Source organism: Clytia hemisphaerica, unplaced genomic scaffold (genome assembly GCF_902728285.1).
Source record: "Clytia hemisphaerica strain Z4C2 unplaced genomic scaffold, Clytia hemisphaerica genome assembly, whole genome shotgun sequence".
In the NCBI taxonomy this organism is placed as follows: Eukaryota; Metazoa; Cnidaria; class Hydrozoa; order Leptothecata; family Clytiidae; genus Clytia; species Clytia hemisphaerica.
Window position 1 is genome coordinate 1,601,893 of NW_027104356.1, and position 20,459 is coordinate 1,622,351.

Genomic DNA, 20,459 nt, shown 5'->3' on the forward strand with positions numbered 1-20,459 from the left:
GTTCCAGCTGGTTCGAATTCTTAACGGCGTAATCAAAAGCCATCGATGCGAAAGCTGAGTCGACAAAACTGGCCTCTTATGGAGTCACTGGTTTAATGGTTACGTTTGGTTATGCTGTATTACTGCTCTCTTCAGCCCTTGCCACCGACAAAATTTCTTCCTATGCTTACCTAACTCCTACGCTCACTTTTCCCACGTGATACCGTTTCAGCCCGAATGGCGTGCATGCCAGTCTAACGAAATCCTTGTTCCTGATCCAACAGCACGACACCACTTGATTCTGTATGTACAATTGCTATCACGAATTTTACAAAACACTAAGCCCACTTGCAATGCTCTATAATAAATTGATCCCGTCGAATGTTTGGAATGTTTTTAGAAGAAACAGAATAGAAGCTTTATTTTAATTTTTGAAAACTTGAAATTTATTTAAACGTTCACTCACCCCGGGAAGGAGGGGGTACTTAGGTAAAATGGGTTCTGGGTATGTACGAGCCAGGTACCGGGTACCAGAGGCCAAGTTTTCATCAGAGAAAATGTTGACATTTATTCAAGCTCAACCATGTCCCCGTGTATCCCAGGCTTTTGTACGTTACTGATTGACCGCCAGAAAGTACCCTCGTGTTGGCTGATGCGAGCTTCCCCTTTCAGAAGAGGGGGACTTCTCAAAACGATAGGTATCATAAAATATTCTGACGTTATACTGGAATGATTACACAGACAATGTATATCTATAGGGTATATCTAACTAGCAAGCACCTAACTAAAAACCAGGATTTTACATCTCGTCTCTTAGTGAGTTCCACTTTGACAATTTTCAAAAAATAGAAGCCTTTCAAGTGCTTTGATGCAAATTCGATTTAAGCATCCAGCGAGGACCTTTTTTTAAACATCTGTTTCCCAGGCATAACCTTCCTGGAAAATTTGATCTGCTGACCAAAAGCATCGAAAATCTTATTCCTAGAAATGAAGATCTGTTTCTCCTCGAAACCTAAATTTTTAGTATTTAGTATTTTAAAGTATCTTCCCTAGAAAATTTGGTCTGACAATTTTCAGAATTAAAATTTTGATCTGTTCTCCCGGGTTGGTCTAAAAAGCAGGGTAGCCAATTGGGGTAGCCAATTGGGCTAGGTTGTGGGGTACCTAAATATTTTACAGACCAGAATAGAAATACCGAAAATGAATGCATAGAACTACATTTTACTGACCAGGGAGCATGAATCTGATTGATACTTAGATTGATCATGTATGATTCCAAAGATAAACAAAGATATAAATTACCACGTGTTAATGCACGAGGAGTAAGAAATAGAGCTTCATTATAATAGAGCTATTTCAAAAGACCTTTTGTACCTATTATAAGCTGCCATATTTAAAAATTTTGAAAGGAATTAATTGTTTGAAACATCTAAACATGATTTAAATTAAACAAGAGATTCAATAACAAAGGATTGTTAAGATATGACAAGATTAGAGATCATATGGCTTAAAGGCGATTCCAAAGCTATTATCATCGAATTACAGCTTCACGAAAATAACAATTAAAAACATAAATAAAATCTAAATCTAAAATATTGAAAACTGTTTTGTATATATTTTTTATTCCGGTCTGTAAATTTTCAATCGAAGCCAAGAAGGAAGACAAAATGGCGCCAGGTCTCTTGAGAAGTAACAAAGTTCAGTACATTTGGCAAAAAGGCTATTGTGGCTGAAGTTCGAAAGGAATCTTAAATTTTACTACATGGAATCATTAACAAGATGTTGTAATAGTTATTTCCACATTAAACAGGTTTCAGATTTCAAAAGTTTAGGCAAAAAGAGGTACCCCATAACCTAGCCCAATTGGCTACCCCATTGGCTACCCTGCTTTTTAGACCAACCCTGTTCTCCCAAGCTTGTAAGGAGTAAGATATCTGTTTCCCTCTCCTGGAAATTTTCATCTGTTTCCCTTGCTTTTTGTGATTGATATCTGTTTTCCCCCAGAAAGTTCAATCTGTTTCTAATGCAATATCATCTTTTTGGAAATATATATCTGTTTCCCAATTTATTATGTCATCTCCTAGAAATATTGATCTGTTTCTCTCTGATGACGTCATCAGCTGGAGCGGGGAAACAGATAGTTTTAAGGAAAAGGTCTTTCCTAGAAAATCAGACCTGTTTCCCATTTTTCAAAAAAAGGCACTCTCCTGGAAAAGGGAAACAGATATTTCGGGGAAATGGGCTCGTTGGCTGCTTCTGGGAATAGACGTTAATTGCGTAGAAAAAACGCGGGTGACGTCTAGTATAGGCTAATATCTAACGTGCGTTATCAGTAAGTTGGTGCCAATATCGATGTCGCGCATGCTCTCTATCATGTAAAAAAGGAGGCTTTGTCCCTCTTAGGAATAACGAGCTGATCATTGCTGAGATGGTAGAGGAAGTGTGCAAAGACGTTAAAGTTGAACCGATGCTATCAGAAATCCAGGAAGGCAAAGAAACGAGAGGAAACCAATCGAAAAAAGCAAGACTCGACGTAAGCGCTGTTAGCTTTTAGACAAGGAGCCAACAGGCATTTTTCGACATAAGGGTCTTTGACACCTACAAGCCCAGAGATACTGAAACCAAGAGCTTGCAAAGTGCTACGAAACAAACGATAAAGAGAAGAAAAGACAATACAACGAGAGAGTACTTCAAGTTGAAAATGGAACATTCGCTCCCCTAGTCTTCTCCACGAATGGAGCAAGGGAAAAGAGTGCATTGTATTCTACGTCTAGCGGGATTAGTCGCATACAAACGGAAATGTAATGTCAATGAAATTACGCGTCCAATATTCGCGCAAAACTTTGTTTTTCGCTTCTTCGCGCAAAACTTTGTTTTTCGCTTCTTCGCGCAACAATACGGTGCGTGCGAGGCTCGCAGTCGCGAAAGGTTATCTTGTTAATAACCTTGAGATTGAGAGTTTGAAATGTTGTGAGCAGAATCTGTGATTGTAAACATTTTATATAGTGAAAACAATTATAACAGTATAAGTAGAAAATTACAGTGCGGGTAACGACCCAGGAAATTCTAATTGTACATATAAAATCTTTTTGTGTTTACGTACGTGTAAATTTTTATTATGTAAGTGTAGTTTTTTTTAGAAATATATATGCTCGAGATTTCTCAAAAAAAAATCATTAAACATCAAAAAGCTGATAATAACACAGGGAACGAGGCTGATTCAAGCTGTGATTCTCACGATACACCATTACATTAGGGTTTCTTTTGACAAAGTGTCTCAACTCAAGTCAAAGAAATACAAAAACTATATTAAAAAGCGCAAATCGAGTCTTTGTTAAGGGTCCAAAATTTACGAAAATCTAAATTTCCTCTCGCAAAGTGTCGTGATTTTCGAAAATTTGGGCAAGTTTTTTGGGCAAATCGAGTAAAAATCGACAAAAATTTTATGGATAGTTTAGTGGAATGGAAATGAAAAGTCTTTGAGGGTCCCAAAACGTAAACTTTTTCTTTCTTAAAAAACTCTAAAAGGGTCAATTTTCGATTTTTGGCTCGGACATACCCGTCACCTCGCAAACCTAGTACCCCCCCCCCCCCCCAACCGGGACATCAGATTTAAATAATACATACGGGGTTCTACAGACTTAGACAGGGGCCGCTCTCGTAGACCATCAGGGGCTGACCACAACGGGGCGGCACGTCCGCCGGTGGTGTCCGCCTGAGGCTCCGTTTTTGACGGTCCTGTGTGTCCTGTCTTTAAAAGATTGTGTCTCGATCTATTTTCGTACTTCATAATCTGACAACGTACTCGATTGCGATACGATACCAAAATTACTGGCGTAGATGAAGCAAAAATGATCACACCACGTTCATAAAAGACGTTTTTGATTCAAAGTTCCAATCGAAGACGTATCATTTCATCAACGTGAAGTGTAAAACAAAATGGCTGAAAAATGAAAAATAAAAACAAATCTTTAAAAATCAAAATCATCACGTCCTGTTCTGTATGGTAACTGTTTTTTAAAATCTGGTTAGATAGATACATGAGGTATTTCATATAATTATAATATGATTCGGGGGGGGGGGGCACTCATGTGATCCAGTTGTCTGGTAGGTTTTTCGGTCTCGAAATTATATGCACCACTACCAGAACGTCTACCAGACTACTGTAAAGGGTGTACTTTTTTTGATAGAGTGCAGTACTACAAGGGTCTTCTTTTAGCTGGGTACACTGTAAGGGTGTGTTTTTGGACTGTTGAATTTTGCAAGTTTGACATTAAAAATTAGATATATCTCTACAGTTTTGACTCATACCAATTGCATTTTATTGATTTGTTTGAACATTGTGTGTCAAGAGTAAATATCATGCTCATTTTTGGGTGGCTTTAGGAAAGTAAAGATATGAAATCAAACTACACTGTAAGAGTCAGAATTGTTCGATAAAATGCACTGTAGGGGTACCTTTTTACTGCTCAAGCAGTCTATATGCTTAAACTTCTATATCAAGACCTTAAGAAAGATTGAAATTAGAGTTTTTCAGCGTTGCAAAAAAAACGCATAGCAGAAATGTTTTCATCTTCACAGGATACTAAAATTTTAGACATCATGACTTTTAGTGACGTGGTGGTATACAAAAAAGGCCCTAAAGCATTTTAGTACCATGTACTAAAATCCCAAATTAGGTGTGTTCAAATTAAGTGTCTTCAAGAATTTTAAGAAAAATTTAGTACGTGAGTACTAAATATCACCAAATTTTAGGAAATTTAACTATTGACCAAACATTTTGGGCAAAATGAAAAAAATAAAAACTTTCTATATACAGTATATATAAAATTTTAAACACCCCTGTGTCACTAATTAAAGGGAATAGCGCTATACTTATAGTAGGGGTCGGAGTTGCTGGTACTTCCATGGTATACTCTGAAATACATGCTGATGTCAGCCCGAAAGCTGATTGGCTTAACCGACAGTTATACGTGGTTTGAGAGTATAGCTAAAACTTTGTTATGTTTTCAACAGTAAACGAAAGTGAATGAAGACAAAATGTAAACAAAAAGATTGCAAAGAAGTTTTCGAATAAATTCACGATAGAATGTCTTCATTTAAAAATAGAAACACTCGATTTCATTCAAAAGAAAAAGACATTCTTTTTTTCTTTCAGTTTTATGTAAGTCTTTTTGTGTTGTTGTTGATCATTATAGTAAATTATATTCACTTTTTTGAATATATTTTTTGGAATAAAGTCACTTTTGGTTTTTGTTATGATCCAGCACTCCTAAATACTCCTCCGTATGGGTGTTTGTGCCAATGCTAGATCAGCATTTCATAAATATACCATGCGTCGTTCCCTTTAAGCAAAAATTTCGTCCCTGGTGGGAAAATACCCTTGAATTTCAGCCCCACTGGGAAATTGACTTTGATTTCATCCCCACTCAAAATTCCATGTTAAAAAATTGCACTCCAAAACTACCTCCACTGGGTTTTTTAACTTTGGAACAATAGAATTTCTATCCCATTAGCATTTCAATAAGAATTTTTATCCCCACTGAGGAAAAAGGTTCCACCGGGGCTGTGAAACAGGGGTGTATTTAATGTTCTGCTTTTATATACTATAGAATAAAGAATGTTTTCGAAGTTGAATGCTTTGTTTTTGTAAAGAACCATGGATAACTGGATAGAAAAGAAATAGCAAGCTGTAAATTAGAGGTGAAAAATAACCAATCAATCTTTGCAATAACTAAAAAAGTAGAGCAGAGCAAAAGCGTTTTGACTGTTTCTGAGTCTTTATCTAGAATAGAGAGAGATAGATCAGGTTCATTGACACAACGAAGTAAAAATAATAGATAACCAACTACCTCTAGAAGGCACTTCTCCCAAGAGAACAACCATTGTTTTCCTATTGAAATGAGCACTCCTTTAGCTCTGTGTGCAGTGCGTGTTATGCTTTTAGCTAGATTTTGACACACTTTTTGACATCCACTGAATTGATAGAAAATTTGAATTGTTATTTACTGCAAATTTTGGAATTTTTTTCAAAAAATAAAGGTACCAATCTTTAGACAAATTGACTACGGATCGGCCTGATACCACTTAATCTTCATCTGGATAAATAAACGCTCATAAAATGATATTATCTGAAAAATATATGTGTGATTTGAAGTGCGATATCTAACGAATGAAAAGTGCATGAAGGTTGCCTGATACAAAATAAACAGATGAATATTTATAGAACAATAATATCTAATCAAAAAATTCCTTCAGTGAGGCTGCCTATAGGAAAATACACTTTTTCTAACCCAAATTTTGGAAAAATATACATCACGTGATCGGTTCTGTCCAATAGAAGGTTGCAAATGAAGCAAGTTTTTATTTAATTGCACTTTTTACAATGCAAAATGTCATTAATATTTTTACGACCATAACACGGATGTTTTTTGAGAATCAAGGCAAGTTGGTTATCTATTATTTTTACATCATTGATTGACAGCTTAAATAACCAGACTTGGCATTTTGTTGAAAGTCCAAAGACCACCATTCTCTGAACCGAATTCTAAAATAAGCCTATTTTAGGTGGTCACTATGCTAAAATGTCAAAAAAAATTTAGTACATGTGTACTAAAATTCTTTTTTCAAAAATTAGGTGGGGGTATGTCAAAAATCGTCAAAAAACCTTTTAGTACTCATATATGTGTCTTGGATTTTAGTACCGACCCCCCCTGCACAGGATTGATTCTCAACAACAAAATACATCCATTGGTCTTTGAGTTTGTTTCTGACGTTTTTCCTTTAAAGAATATCGATCACTTTCCTTTTCCTCTTGAGCGCGCAAGAAAAAAAATGATTACTGTAGTTCGCATTTTCGCGCGGGCGAATAAAGGTGAGGTGGCAATCTTGCACTGAGGGTGCTACTTAGTTTCCGCCCTATTTTGCTCCCACTATAGAGTGGTCCAAACACGGGGGTATTCCAAATGATAAACTATGTCATTCTGTAAGTGATTATTTTCTGAGAGATACAAATAGTATATTGAATATTATTAACTTATTTATCTAAGTATTTTTGAGCGCAAATTTAAATATATGGTTAAATAAAAAACAAATGATAACAGTTCTATTTATTCCTCAAACCCCCGGAAAAGTTTTTTTGCTGACTTAGCTATTTACGAATCTCAGAAAAATCTGGGAAAAGAACTCCTATAGGAATTCCGATATCTAACCCGATTGGTTGATTTGGTAACAGCTTCAAGAAAGTCATAATGGCAGATAATCATTTTCTCAAGCGAAGAGAACTTAAAGTGATTCTAGCTTTACGATAGTGCCGCGGATCATCAGTGGATAGTATTCAACAATCATTATCCCTTTATTTTCACTTAGTGTGCAGAGGGGTCCAGCCCCCAGCATTTTTCAGGGGGGGCTAAGGAAAATAGCTAGAAACATAGCTCCCACCTTCACAAAGCATAATATCACATGCAAATTCTCGATAATTTTTTTTTTCAAGAGGGATAAAACCTTCCCCACAGCATAGATTTTTAACATAATTTAAAATATTTTCAACCTATCAGCTCTGCCCCCAGTTTTATTACACAACACTCAGCTCCCTTAGCAAGCTAACCCCCAGTATTTTTTGAAAAATGCAGCCCCCAATCAAGCAAAAATGGTTTAGCCCCCCGTAAGCTCAGGGGGGGGGGTGAATTCTTTGATTCATTCCTAGAACTTTTGAAAAAAAAGTTGTATTTTTTACTGCTCTATTCACATACTGAATTTGAAAGATCTTCTATGTGACGTTTTTTTGCAAACTTCAAAAAACTGATTTTTGTCCCACTTTTGCGGGACTTTTTAGCTTTAAGTGCTTATGTTTCCCATAATTTTTTTATGAAGAGTTAAGTCTATAGTGCCACGGGTGCCTAAAAGAAGGGCCGTGTGAAATGCTGCAATTTTATCATTGGTGGAAATTTCATAAATAGCTGCGAAGGAGTGCGGGGAAGCAATTAGTAGAAGAGACCACTTTCGTTTTTGCTGCAGATTTCGATATAAACTTCTCTCACAGGGATTACTTTTCAATGTGTTGTGTCAACTTGTCAGCATTGATTGTATTGTTTTAAAGGGAAAGATAAAAGAGGTAAGACTAGCCTAATTTCTAATCCTGATATAGGAGTTTAAGCTTAGACTGTCAAGTGCTTCACTGTACGACTGTAAGGGTCCAATTTTGAACGCCATTTTAGAAGTAGAATAGAAAGAATAAAAACTTTCAAAGTGAGCGGTACTAGTGCTCAGTTCCTGACTGACGTACCAGACTGCAACCGATTGCTTTTAATAGAAAATCAGTGCTCTACTTGCAGGCTAGGTCAATTGATCAGAATGATAAAAAAATCATAAACTCATTCTTTTGTTTTCAAATAGTCCATTTTCATTTCCCTTTGGCATGTTTTTTTCCAGAATTTTTCTTCCAGTTGCCATTTTTTGTTTGTTTTTGTTTTGAAAGTGGGGGTCTATGGAGAGTCTTCATTTGATAGTAACCAGAAATGTTTTATGCCTGTCTGGAGATTGGATATACCGGTACTTCCTTTGTTATTTCAAACCAGAGCTAGAAACTTCGCATTGGAGCTGTCACAGTTTACAACCGTGTGGGCATGGCCATCGAATGTTTTAATCCCAATGTAAGGTTTTCTTTCCCCCGCGTCTCAAATGCTTTGCATTGATTGCGTGAGTCTTCTTTTTCTTATTTTTGACTTTGGTGGTCAATCACTGAACGTCTAATTTTGAAACTGATTGCATCAATTTTTTTATCAATATTTCAGACAAAGGAAACTGTATTGGGCTGATTTTTATGGAAATGCTTTCTAACATATACTCATCGTTTTGGACGGGTATTTTTATGAATGTCAGTTAAAGTGTTTTCTGGGCTCGTAAACATTCAGTTGCAAACTAGACTAGTCGCCAGCTGAGCAGGGGACTCTAGGTATTTAATTTTAACAGTGATAATGGATAGCAAAAGTGTATTTTGTCATTAAAAATGCTAGTAATATTGTGAAAGTGTTGGCTTGTGACTGTACATACTTTGTACTCTTTGATTTGATAATTTTGATTGTGCAAATTCAGGGCTAGTTTGAAATGGAAACTATAGGTCACAAGTCATACTGTGAGATCGGGTAACTAGCATCAGTGGAGGCTAACATACATAGCCCTCAAATGAATGACCTGGCTGGTCATTAAGATACAAAGTTAAATCAAAATAACCCTGAGGTTACACGTCCAGCAGCAATCGCGAAACATCTGAATTCCTGCTGCCATCTTAAAATTTATGATCACAAATGATCTTTTATTATGCAACCAAGCTGTTTTATTTACTTGCGATTCTGTCGGCAAGTTATACACAGCAAATATGAGATTCTAAAATGGTAGAGTTCTATGCAGTTCTTGCACTATTACATTTGTTTTGGAATTTTGCTGCTTTGATTGGTCAGGCATTTGATGGCTATATAAGTTTCTCTCCACTGATGTAAGTTACCCGATTTGTCGGTACAACATAGTCTTTTGCGTGGGTCAAATTTTTTGGACCTACCTTAAGGTAGTCCTTTAAATTAACCCTTGTCCGTTCGTCCGTCCGTTCGTTCGTCTGTTGCCAGCTTTTCTCGGGATCGGCTCATTAGTTTTTTCTAATTTTTTGCACAATGATGTAAAATGGCAATACCCAAAATGTGACGGAGCCCGATTTTCGAAAAAAAAATTTTTCCGGTCGCCAGGTCCGGAAATGTCCCGGAAAAAGCGGTTTTTTGGGATTTTCTCGAGATTTCATCATTAGTTTTTTCTGATTTTTTGCTCAAAGATGCGTATTAACAATGCCCAAAACATGGCCTAGTCCAATTCTTGAGAAAAAATTTTTTCCGGCCGAAAATGCCGGAAATATGCCGGAAATCGCCGTTTTTCTGGATTTTCATTGGATTTTTTCCATATAATTGGTTGTTTTTTTCATTCAAAAACATTATTAATAGAAATGCCCACCATTAAGCATGTTTCAATTTTCAATAAAATTGATTTTTGAAGCCGGAACTTTCTAAAAATCGCCGGAACAGCCGATTTTCGCCGGAAAAACGGTTTTTCTTGAATTTCTTGAGCTGTACTTTATATTTTTTCATGAAATTTTGCACACTGATGCAAAATGTCAATACCTAAATTGTGACAGAGCCCGATTTTCGAAAAAAAATTCAATTCCTGCCGAAAATGCCGGAAAAAGCGGTTTTTTGGGATTTTCTCGAGATTTCATCATTAGTTTTTTCTGATTTTTTGCTCAAAGAATCGTATTAACAATGCCCAAAACATGACCTAGTCCGACTCTTGAGAAAAATATTTTCCGGCCGAAAATGCCGGAAATATGCCGGAAATCGCCGTTTTTCTGGATTTTCATTGGACTTTTTCCATATAACTGGTTATTTTTTCATTCAAAAACATTATTAATAGCAATGCCCACCATTAAGCATGTTTCAATGTTCAATAAAATTGATTTTTGAAGCCGGAACTAATTTAAAAGTCGCCGGAACAACCTATTTTCGCCGGAAAGACAGTATTTCTTGAATTTCTCGAGCTGTACTTTATATTTGTTTATGAAATTTTGCACAGTGATGCAATATGACAATACCTAAAATGTGACAGAGCCCGATTTTCGGAAAAAAAAATATGTCGGAAAAATCGGTTTTTTGATATTTTCTCGAATTTTCATTTTTATTTTTTTCTGATTTTTTGCAGAAAGATGCGTATTCGCAATGCTCAAAACATGGCCGAGTTGTATTTTTGATAAAGAAATTTTTCCGGTTTAGTTTACTTATATTTCTATGCTTTTCACACAAAAACATTATTCATAACAATGCTCATTATCAAGCATGATTCAATTGTCAATAAAACTGATTTTTGCGACCAGAACTTCCTATTTATTATTTCCCTACAACCCTTCCCTCTCCCCCCATCAACAATCAATGATGAATTTATTGTGTTGTGTATTTTCGCTAAACGCTATATTTTCTGACTGATTTTTTTTCATTTTTCTTTTCGCATTGCTATCTAACTTTAATCATCAGGTAGGTCCATTCAGCATATTGCTTGTTTGCTTTATAGGTCAAATTTGGCCTATTTTATTTCCATGTTCTCTTTTATTATCGGTTTTATTTTACTAATTTATATCAACTTTAATCTTTGAAATAGTAAAAAAAATTCAATTCCTTATTTTACATATGCAAATATCTTTAATTCTAATCTTCCAAGTGAGCATGTAAAACCTCCAAAAGTTTTTTTTAAATAAGTGCAGCAGATTTGATTTTGCTTTTCTGTCTAAGAAAATGAGCTTTGGATAACTGTGACTGTAGGAAAAAGTCAATAACAAGCTTTTGTATCACTTCTAATCTGCTCACAGGACTCATCCAAAAAGAACTTAACTCTATGAAACAATAAGCAGTTATTGGACAAAGTCGAATCCAATATGCAAAAATATTGGGCGTGCGAGAAAAGATATTGGACGAGGCTTCGCCGAGTCCAATATCTTTTCTCGTAGCCCTATATTTTTCATATAGGATGAGACTGCGTCCAAATAAATGGTTTATTATCCGTTCATCGCTAAAATATGTCTCGTTTTCAAACATAATTCAAATTTATAAGTTCGTAAATCTGGTTTCTTGGTCGCTTTTTATTCAAAATTTTTATTTCTATTTTGTGACGTAACGTCAAATATTCGAAAATATTGGACAGCAAAGAAGCCAATCAAATGTTGCTATTTACGCGCGTCGGATAATAATTATAATTATAATCATATGTTTGACAATGCAATTATTCGACCACCCACACAGATTTTGTCCAACAACTTTGAATCCTAACATATCAGATCTTCCCACTTGCTTGACAATATAGTTTTTCAACAATATTAGTGATTTATCAACCAAATGTATTGTTGAACAACTTTAGTGTCGAACTAAGTGTGAAGACCCTGCTTGATCAGACTTCAATATTTATATTGGAAAAAGTCTCTTCTCTAATATTATTTTTGACAGAATTAAAACCATTCAAAAACTCAAGGCATAAGATTTTACCAATACTTAGAATTTCACTTTTGGCAACATGGTTTTTGAAGTTTTTTTTTTTTAATTGGGAAATTCAGATTTCAAAGGGCTCTGAAGTCTGAAAAATGGTCAGGGAGGTGTCATTCTTGAATTTAAAGGGACATCATACCATACCACACCATTGCATTTAAATATGGACCGAGAAAGTTTAACAAAAACCTAACAGAAGGGACGGTGTACAAAAAGTGCGACCTTTACCCTGTGTCACTTCAAAACTTTATAAAAAAGGGGTGTGTAGGTCTTATCTGGCTCTCTCCTGGGGATCAGTATATTCAGAAAAGAGTCAAAGAAAGATTTTTGCAATAATCCTACTGGTGCTATCAAAAACATAGTTTGCAGAGGGGTGTGAACCCCATGTTTATTTCATCCATCCCATATATACCCATCCCCCTTCTTTAATGAAATCCCCCCTTTTTTTACAGAAAATCTGTGTCAAAGGAAACTTCCTGGCTAGTTCAAAACCCGATCACAGGTCAACAGATCACAGGCCATATCTCAGTGTTGACAGGTCAGCTTTACTCTAAAACACAATTTGTGTTTTCAAATGAAATGTTTCAAAAACACTTACAACCTCAAAATCCTTTCATGTGCTTACCATGAGTTCTCACACTTTGTACTGTGTATGATTAACTAATCGCAGAAAACAACAGCTGCATGCTAAAAATTCATATTTTTGCACACTCTCTAGTGCAATAATTTAAAAAAGGATGGAGGAATTAGTGTAGTGATCACTATAAATGTTCAATAAAATCATCTCAGTGCGTTTTGTACGAAACAAGTCCTCTAATTAAATGTTGAAAAATATACCTCTGAGATGTAAGATCTGGTTAAATTGTGTACTAAAATTGAGTAAAAATTCTGATTTCTTCCCCCTTTTGTCCTCTCAGAAATGGGATGGAATAAAAAAGCTTACTTTTTAGAGGCTTGCTTAGAAGATTCTGACTAATGAATAACTTTGAATTTGAATTTATAATAATGAATTATGGTACTTTGTATCAAATTTTTAAAGGGCTTATCGAAAAGTGCAAAGCAGGCCCAGAAAAAAAGAGTTTTAATATATAAGTACGGCAATATAAATTGTATTTTCTATCAAACGGTTGGAGCACCTGTCTAAAAAGAGGTGATTTAATGTTAGGGTGTAATATTGTTATTTATTTTCAATCGAAATTACTCTATGCTAAAATTAATATGCTCTTATTAAGCAACCCTGGTCTTGAAACAATATAAAATGCTTGTTTTGTTTCTTGATTTTTTTGAAAAAGATTATTAGATTAGTAACCTTGTTCACTTATTTTCATTGAGAAAAAAAGAAATCACAAACTTTTAAACTTTTAATTTATTTCAGATTCTGAGGTTTTGTAGTTAAGATGTAAAGTGTATTTTGATTTCCGTGTCCTATTATGAACCAATTAGTATGGTTTAGTAGTTCGAAATGTTTTACCATAGTAATGAATTCGAAATTTTATAGATAAAAACTGAAGGTAACCAGAGGTTGTTGTAAAATTATATCTGCTTGAGAGAAAGATAAATAGTATGGAAGTAATGCTAATGGGATTAAAGTCAATATTATTTTAAAGAATAGTGAAAAGTTTTAATTTACAGACCATAATTCTTGATCTAGTTAAGAAATTTTTTCAAATTTTGACTAGAGTTGTATAATATTGTTTTTTCCATATTGCTTTCAGTTGTTTGAGAGAAATAAAGAGCACTGCATTGGTGAGATTGTTGAGATTGGTGAGTTATTTATTAACTGTCTTGAACAAGTGTTAGAAGGCTTCTTAAACCTTTTACTCAAAAGAAAGGATAGTTGGCTCAAGTTAGAGGCTTCTTTTGCTTTTTCTACAAAAATTAAATTTGCTTGAAGGCACAAAGGGGAGAAATCTATAATCCTAAAGGCTCCAATAGACATAGAAATCCTTTAAAAATCCCACCTACACCTTTTTGGGCTTTGATTAAACCCAATGATAATATGGCGAAACTACTCTTATTTATTCTAAATGAGAAAACTACAGTTTCTCGTTTCTACGATATGACAAACTTTGCAGTTACATACTTTCGATTCTAAACTAGCTTTGAACAATCATTATACTGATGATAATGACACAATTTTGTCATTTTTGCACTACATCAGTTAATGTATCTACTCAAATATAGATTGCTATTTTCCTAGATTGCTTTTAAGTTTTTGAAGGAATTCTGCTGTTTTGTAAGCTGGATGCTCGAATCTTCAATAGTAAGTCCAAAGAATGGAAGTTTTTTGAATTTGAATCGTCCAATGAATAAAATTATTATTTTCATCAATAGAAACCAGTCAACTTAAAAAATCAACAAAATAAGCATAGATCAAAAGTGACAATCGAAGAAATTGAAACTTACCATTTTTACAAGACTTAAATGATGCATCTGTTGAAATATTGTTTACAATGGTTGTTCAGATGTCAATGACAAATCATCAATGAGGTTTGTAGAGTAGTTTTTTTCCTATTCTGATGGTATCACATGGATTTGTCTTTTATTGTAAAGAATTTTCGACAATAGTTAAGTTTTATGCTCGTAAAATTGTTCAAATCATTTCATAATGATCCAATGTCCTTGTTTGTTAGGTCAAATTCTAAATTCATTGTTACTTACTCCTATTATTACCAGCATATAAAACAACGCCATAACATATTTGAAAAAATCTTATTAAGTAAACGTCATGACCAAAATGGACGCCAGAGTTTTAAGGTTACTACACATCAACTTCAACCAATAAGAAATTGCGTTTTAGTACAATACTGACCAATGGTAATGATCACCATATTCTTGTTTACAGTCTAAACAAATATACAGAATCACCTTCATTCACAATCACCTTGCACCATCACCGACACCACCAACTCCATGATCCAACAAACTGATAACAATGAAGAACCAGCTCCTCCTCCCGTTGGAAGGGCCGCGTATCTACGGAAACAGCCATCTTACGAGTAAGTCTTTTTCCTTCCATATCGCCTGATTTTAACAATGGATTGCCATGGATTCATTATTTTGGTAGTATTTGTTTATCCTCAGTAGCAAGATGTTCTTTCAAGATTTCATGACAAAGACTTCTTGATTTTAACCTGTTTGTTGGAAAAAGAAGAAGTATTTTTTATTAATTTGACTCAACATTCATTAAGCAAACTACTTCCCATCAGAAGTTGGTTCTCAAAGTACTTGTGTAGTTCAATATCAGTAGCTTTATTCTCTCATATTTCTTTGAAAACAAGTTCATATGATTTATGATGAACTTGTAAGACTTGTTATCGAACAATCATCAACATACGAACACTGGTCATTGCAAACACAAAGAAATACTGATCATTTTCAAAGAGCCCTCTCATCCTTGACACATAAAAAGAAAGAGTGTCGAAATTTTCTCGTAATTCTTCAAGGAAATTGCTAGTTCTCTTCTCTGCTATCTCTTCATTATGAAATTTGATGGATGAGAGCTCTTTCTTTTTGTCTTATTCTTTGTTTGATATTGTAGAGGAAAAATATTTTGTAAATTAAATCTAACTTTGATGGAATGAAGATATTAAAATAAAAACTGGGAAGGGGGAGTTGTTGGAATTGTTTTAATCATCGAGCCCTTTCCCATCCCTAATTCAAGCAAGGATTTAAAATTGCACTGGCGTTTTCTTTGCAACTTTCGAGTGTAATTAATATAATTTTAATTTCAATGTTTGTATTTTTTTTACCCGAAGATTTCTTTGCTTTAGTATCACTTACTCTTTCACGATCACTGAATTCATGATGTATATCGTTTTTTACTTTACAAAACGTTATGTAAGCTTTATGTCTTTATTCCAAGATAGCAATGACTTTATATGTGATTCCCTTAAGATGAGACTTATTTTGATATTTGATAATTAGCCCCCGGTAATAAAGGTGCTTTGATAGCGACACCGAGCCGATTCTACTGGAATAGGGTATGAATAATGCAAACGAGTTTTAGAGATAGAATAGAGATTTTTTGAAACATATAGAACTTTAGCTTGAGATAATTTGCTAGAGGTACAGAAAGCGTGTTTGGAAGCTATAATTGATAATGAAATTTTAAAGGAAATTCAACAAAATAGTAGAAATACAGCCGCTTGAAGTTCAAAAACATACCAACGTCAGTACGATCAAGACAAGATTTGACGTCAAATCATAGTAGAGCTGACAGTTAGTTGGTCTTAAAGCGTCTGTATTTCTTTGTGTGTTATAGTCAGAGAGTTGTTGTAATACATTTTTTTGCTCAGAATTTCGAGCTCTATCAGATGGTACCAATCATTTGTGTTTATTTTGACTTTTAAAAATCAGGTATTTTCTTACCCCTTATTTTCCCTTGCAGTTTTGCCTATGGCGTCACTATTTTGTTCGTAAAAAGTTTTCCCGGGCCTAATCCGCGTCCTCCTTCTGAAAAATATCTTGTAATATACTATTCTTTGGAATAGACTAAAAATGGTTAGGTCGTAGAAAAGATGTCACGGAACCCCAGGCTTGGCCCCCTACTAAAAGAAAGATTGTTTTTTGTTGTAAAAATAAAGACCGCTTTGCCCATAATAAAGAGTTGAAATTTTGAATTTTCCTTTGCGTAAGATTACCCCCAATGAAAGATTATGAAGTAATTTTAACCTGCTTTCGCGGGATATAAATGAAAGCTTTACGTAAACCGCAAATGCAGGATATCCTTGCCGAACACGAGCCATGTCATAATTTGTTCTGAACACAAATGTGATGTCGTGTACTGGATAATTCTTTCCGCAGACACGTGTTTCGTCCTTTCAAGGACTCGTCAGTGCGACTTGGGCAAGAGAGTATAGTTTGCTCCCAAGAATATTCTTGCTGCTGTTATCACCAGAGTGTCCAAAAAGTAAGTGTTGAGCTTTGCATTATCGAATGTTGCGAGTGGAGACGCAGAACTAGGTAAATACAGGGAGGGGAATAACCATCGTATATCTTACGTATGTCTGATTCGTTACAGATGTTTTCACGCTTGTGATATTATTCTTCCACACTTGAAGTCTTGATGAAGATGGGAATGAACGAAAATCTCACACCTCTGTTATTCTAAACCCTTTTCGTGGCCTTTTCGTACTAATATAAATGTTTTTTTATTTGTGAAAATAATTTATATGAAACGTAAAAAAAGTTTTTTTTTGTGTTTTCTTCGATGAACTATATAGTTTGTTTCTTTTCTTGATGGAAAATCGATGAAAGGTGAATATTGTGAAGAATGATTGTTTTGAAAGTATTTAATGTCATGAAGTTATTATTCTTCTAAGAAGTTCCAATGTAGATTCTGTTTTTGTAGATTCTGTCTTTTCAATACCTCCAGTACAGTATTCTTTTGATTTGGAAAACTCTAGGCTACAATCCGTGCCATAATATATTTGCACTTTTGGCTAATTTACCATTTTTCGAAAATTGAAGTTCGAGCGAGAAGTCAATTTCAGGCCCTCAGCTTGATTTCATCGATTATTTCGATCTGGGCCCTACTGGACCATTTTTAAACTTTTGGATCCTCAGATCCTAAGGTCCTAAGTGTTAAGTCTAGCGTTAAAACTCAGAGTTAAAACTCTACCCTTCGAACCTACTTTAGAGCACTTACAAATCGATTGTGGTTTCAAAACACCCCGGTGAATTTCCCTTTTGTGCCAAGTATTTTGTCCCTGATTGTACGTCATATCTTCCTTCGTTTTGAGCCTGGAGCTGTCTATTTTGTAGACTAGAAAACTCGGTCTTATTATCTTGTTATCTTGTTTTGGCTGTTTTGTCATTATTCAACAGTTTTGAATAATGTTTTACTTTCAACTGTTTTTTCCTGAGCAAAACCTACGTAACTGAGCACAGATTTTTTTTTAAAAAACTCCATTTTTCTATAAGGACGAAACTACGATTTTTACCAATACCAAAAATGAGAATAAAAGCTTTCCACAGGCTAAAATTGCTGACCTTAATTCTGAACAACTTGATATTCTTTTATACAAAAACCAGCAAATTACTGACGAGGCCTGACTGTCCTGTCTGTCTTGGCAACAAAGAGTGAAAATGAGGTATTTTTCACTTTACCTTTTTATACTAATTTTATAACAGTTTTCTTAAACTGTTCTTGGCGTTTTTGAGCCTCAATATTGAAAAAGCGTATGGTCTAATTATAATGGGAGATAAGTTTGCCTTTTCAAAATACAAAAAGAGCACTTTGAACAACGCCAGTGCTTTAACAAAGATTTACGAAGACTTATATTATAGAAACTTAATACAACGACAGTGCCGTAGCAACTGGGGGGGGGGGGCAAAGGGGGGGCTATGCCCCCCCCCCCCCTAATAATTTTTTCAAAAATGGTTATTTTGCAAAATACAAAGTTTTTCTTTTTTAATTTGTCATAATTGTCACAATTGAGTGCATTTTCAAGCAATCTAGAGCTCCAATTTTCAAAATTCCCCCCCCCCCCTCGGGCAAAACCATGGTTGGCCCTCGCGGTGTCACTAAACTTCAGCCCCCCCCCCAATATGAAAATGCTTCCTACGGCACTGAACGAAAACGCTTATTTTATACTTCCCTGACTAACTGCCTGCAATGAAAGTGCGATACTCCCCCCCTAACGGTAAACGACTCAGTTCGAAATTCCATCGGCATCCCGCTTGTCATTATGATAAGGATCCAAGGAAACCTGGAAAGTCTCGCAATTACAATATGATTTTTTTTTGCGAAAGAAAAATTCTTATGTTAGAACTAACCTGTAGGCTGTAAATTGAGCATCCTCTAAGAATACAGATGATTTCGACATACGCCAACGCAATTCCTTTCTATATGAACTTTTTCTGTCCGCCGTGAATCGAATTAAATCCTTTCTCTTCTCTGTTGTCGCATTCCTTCTGTCTATAAAATGCAGTTACCGTCTTTTATGTCATGCAGTTAAAGTTTCTATTAAAAACAATTTTTCTGTAATTGATATCCAGGGTATATTCCTAGAGAAGGATATAATTTGAGTCTGAATTAACAAAAAAGTCTTACTGTTTACATTCTATGTGGGATAGATCAACACAGAAACTTCTCAAAGTATTACTTACTACTTACTTCAAAACATCAAACAGAAAAATCGGTTGATTTAACTGGTCTATGCGATAAATACATATTGAGCCACTTTAACATACTCTTACTGAGCAAGAGAACACTCCATAAAAAGTCAAAAATGAAAACAAATTGTTCATGATTGGAAAAGGGGATAGATAAATGTATGTGAAAATAATTTTTGGGATGGACTTGATAGATCTGTTATAGTATGGTTTAGTTTTAACTCTGGACTTTATTGAATATATGACATGACAACAAAAAATGATGGCTCATAAACGATAAACTAGTGGTATCTTTTGTTCTATCAACTATCTTTGATTTTTGGAACGAATTTCATAAATTTGAGTGTCTAGTGATCAATATCTACCTCTAAAAATTGATGTAATGAAACCACATTTTACCAAAGAACTGCAATTAGTTCTTTTATTCATCACCAAAACATTTCCTAAATATCGCTCTCAACTCTTATAGAAATATACCAAATTTTAATATAAACCACCTTACATTTTTCACGTTGCATGCTCTCATTAATACTGACGACTATCTGATCACATCATCATGACAATGTACATCATGTACTATACAATTATGACATGATCCATTTTTAATTGCAGCGTGGTGTTCGTACTAACACATACTTCCTGGATTACAATCTCAAATAATATAACCTCATTATTATTATAAGACTTAGTATGTATCACAATGCGTGTGACGATGACAATCATCAATAATTCTTCTGATTAGCTTTTCCGTATTCTTCTTATTATAATCATGTATTGTGTCATTTCTTTTTTTTCTCTTGCTTACTTTTGTTTGCCATATGTCTTGTCATCTTTGCTTGTAGCTCTCTGTTTTTGTTTCAAACACGATTTCAAATTTTATAGTATTTTATATAATAGATAGTGAGGTATCTTACAAAAGGTATGAAAATAAAGGTGAAAATGTAGCCCAGGGGCCATATACGACTGATGGACTGGATGGCGCTGATAACAGTTTTCATTTTTTGGCTTTGCCTGAGCACACTGCAATCAATACCACTAGATCCAGTCCCTTATTAGAGAAAAACAAACAGAAAACCATGACCAATTGACCATTTTTTCTAATTTGGAAGGTGTTTTCATGTTTTATGTTTTTATTATAGTTTTACAAATTTTAATGAGGTTTTTGATATAGTATTGTTTTGGTGTCTTCATATAATATTTGAACATGAAAGTAAAAAAACTCAAGATATCCTCTAGTTTTCTTCAATGGACTCGGTGGCATCAAAATCATCAGAAAACAAAGTTCAGTCAGAA

The 20,459-nt window shown here is 34.7% G+C and overlaps 1 long non-coding RNA gene across 1 annotated transcript; it reads right to left on the reverse strand.

Moving 5' to 3' along the window:
- Positions 1–14,348: 14,348 nt before the first annotated feature.
- Positions 14,349–19,731, reverse strand: LOC136818258 (uncharacterized). Its single transcript, XR_010848220.1, has 3 exons — positions 19,532–19,731; positions 18,828–18,969; positions 14,349–15,181 (listed from the first exon to the last, which is right to left on the reverse strand). It is a non-coding gene; the product is annotated as an uncharacterized lncRNA (long non-coding RNA).
- Positions 19,732–20,459: the final 728 nt, after the last annotated feature.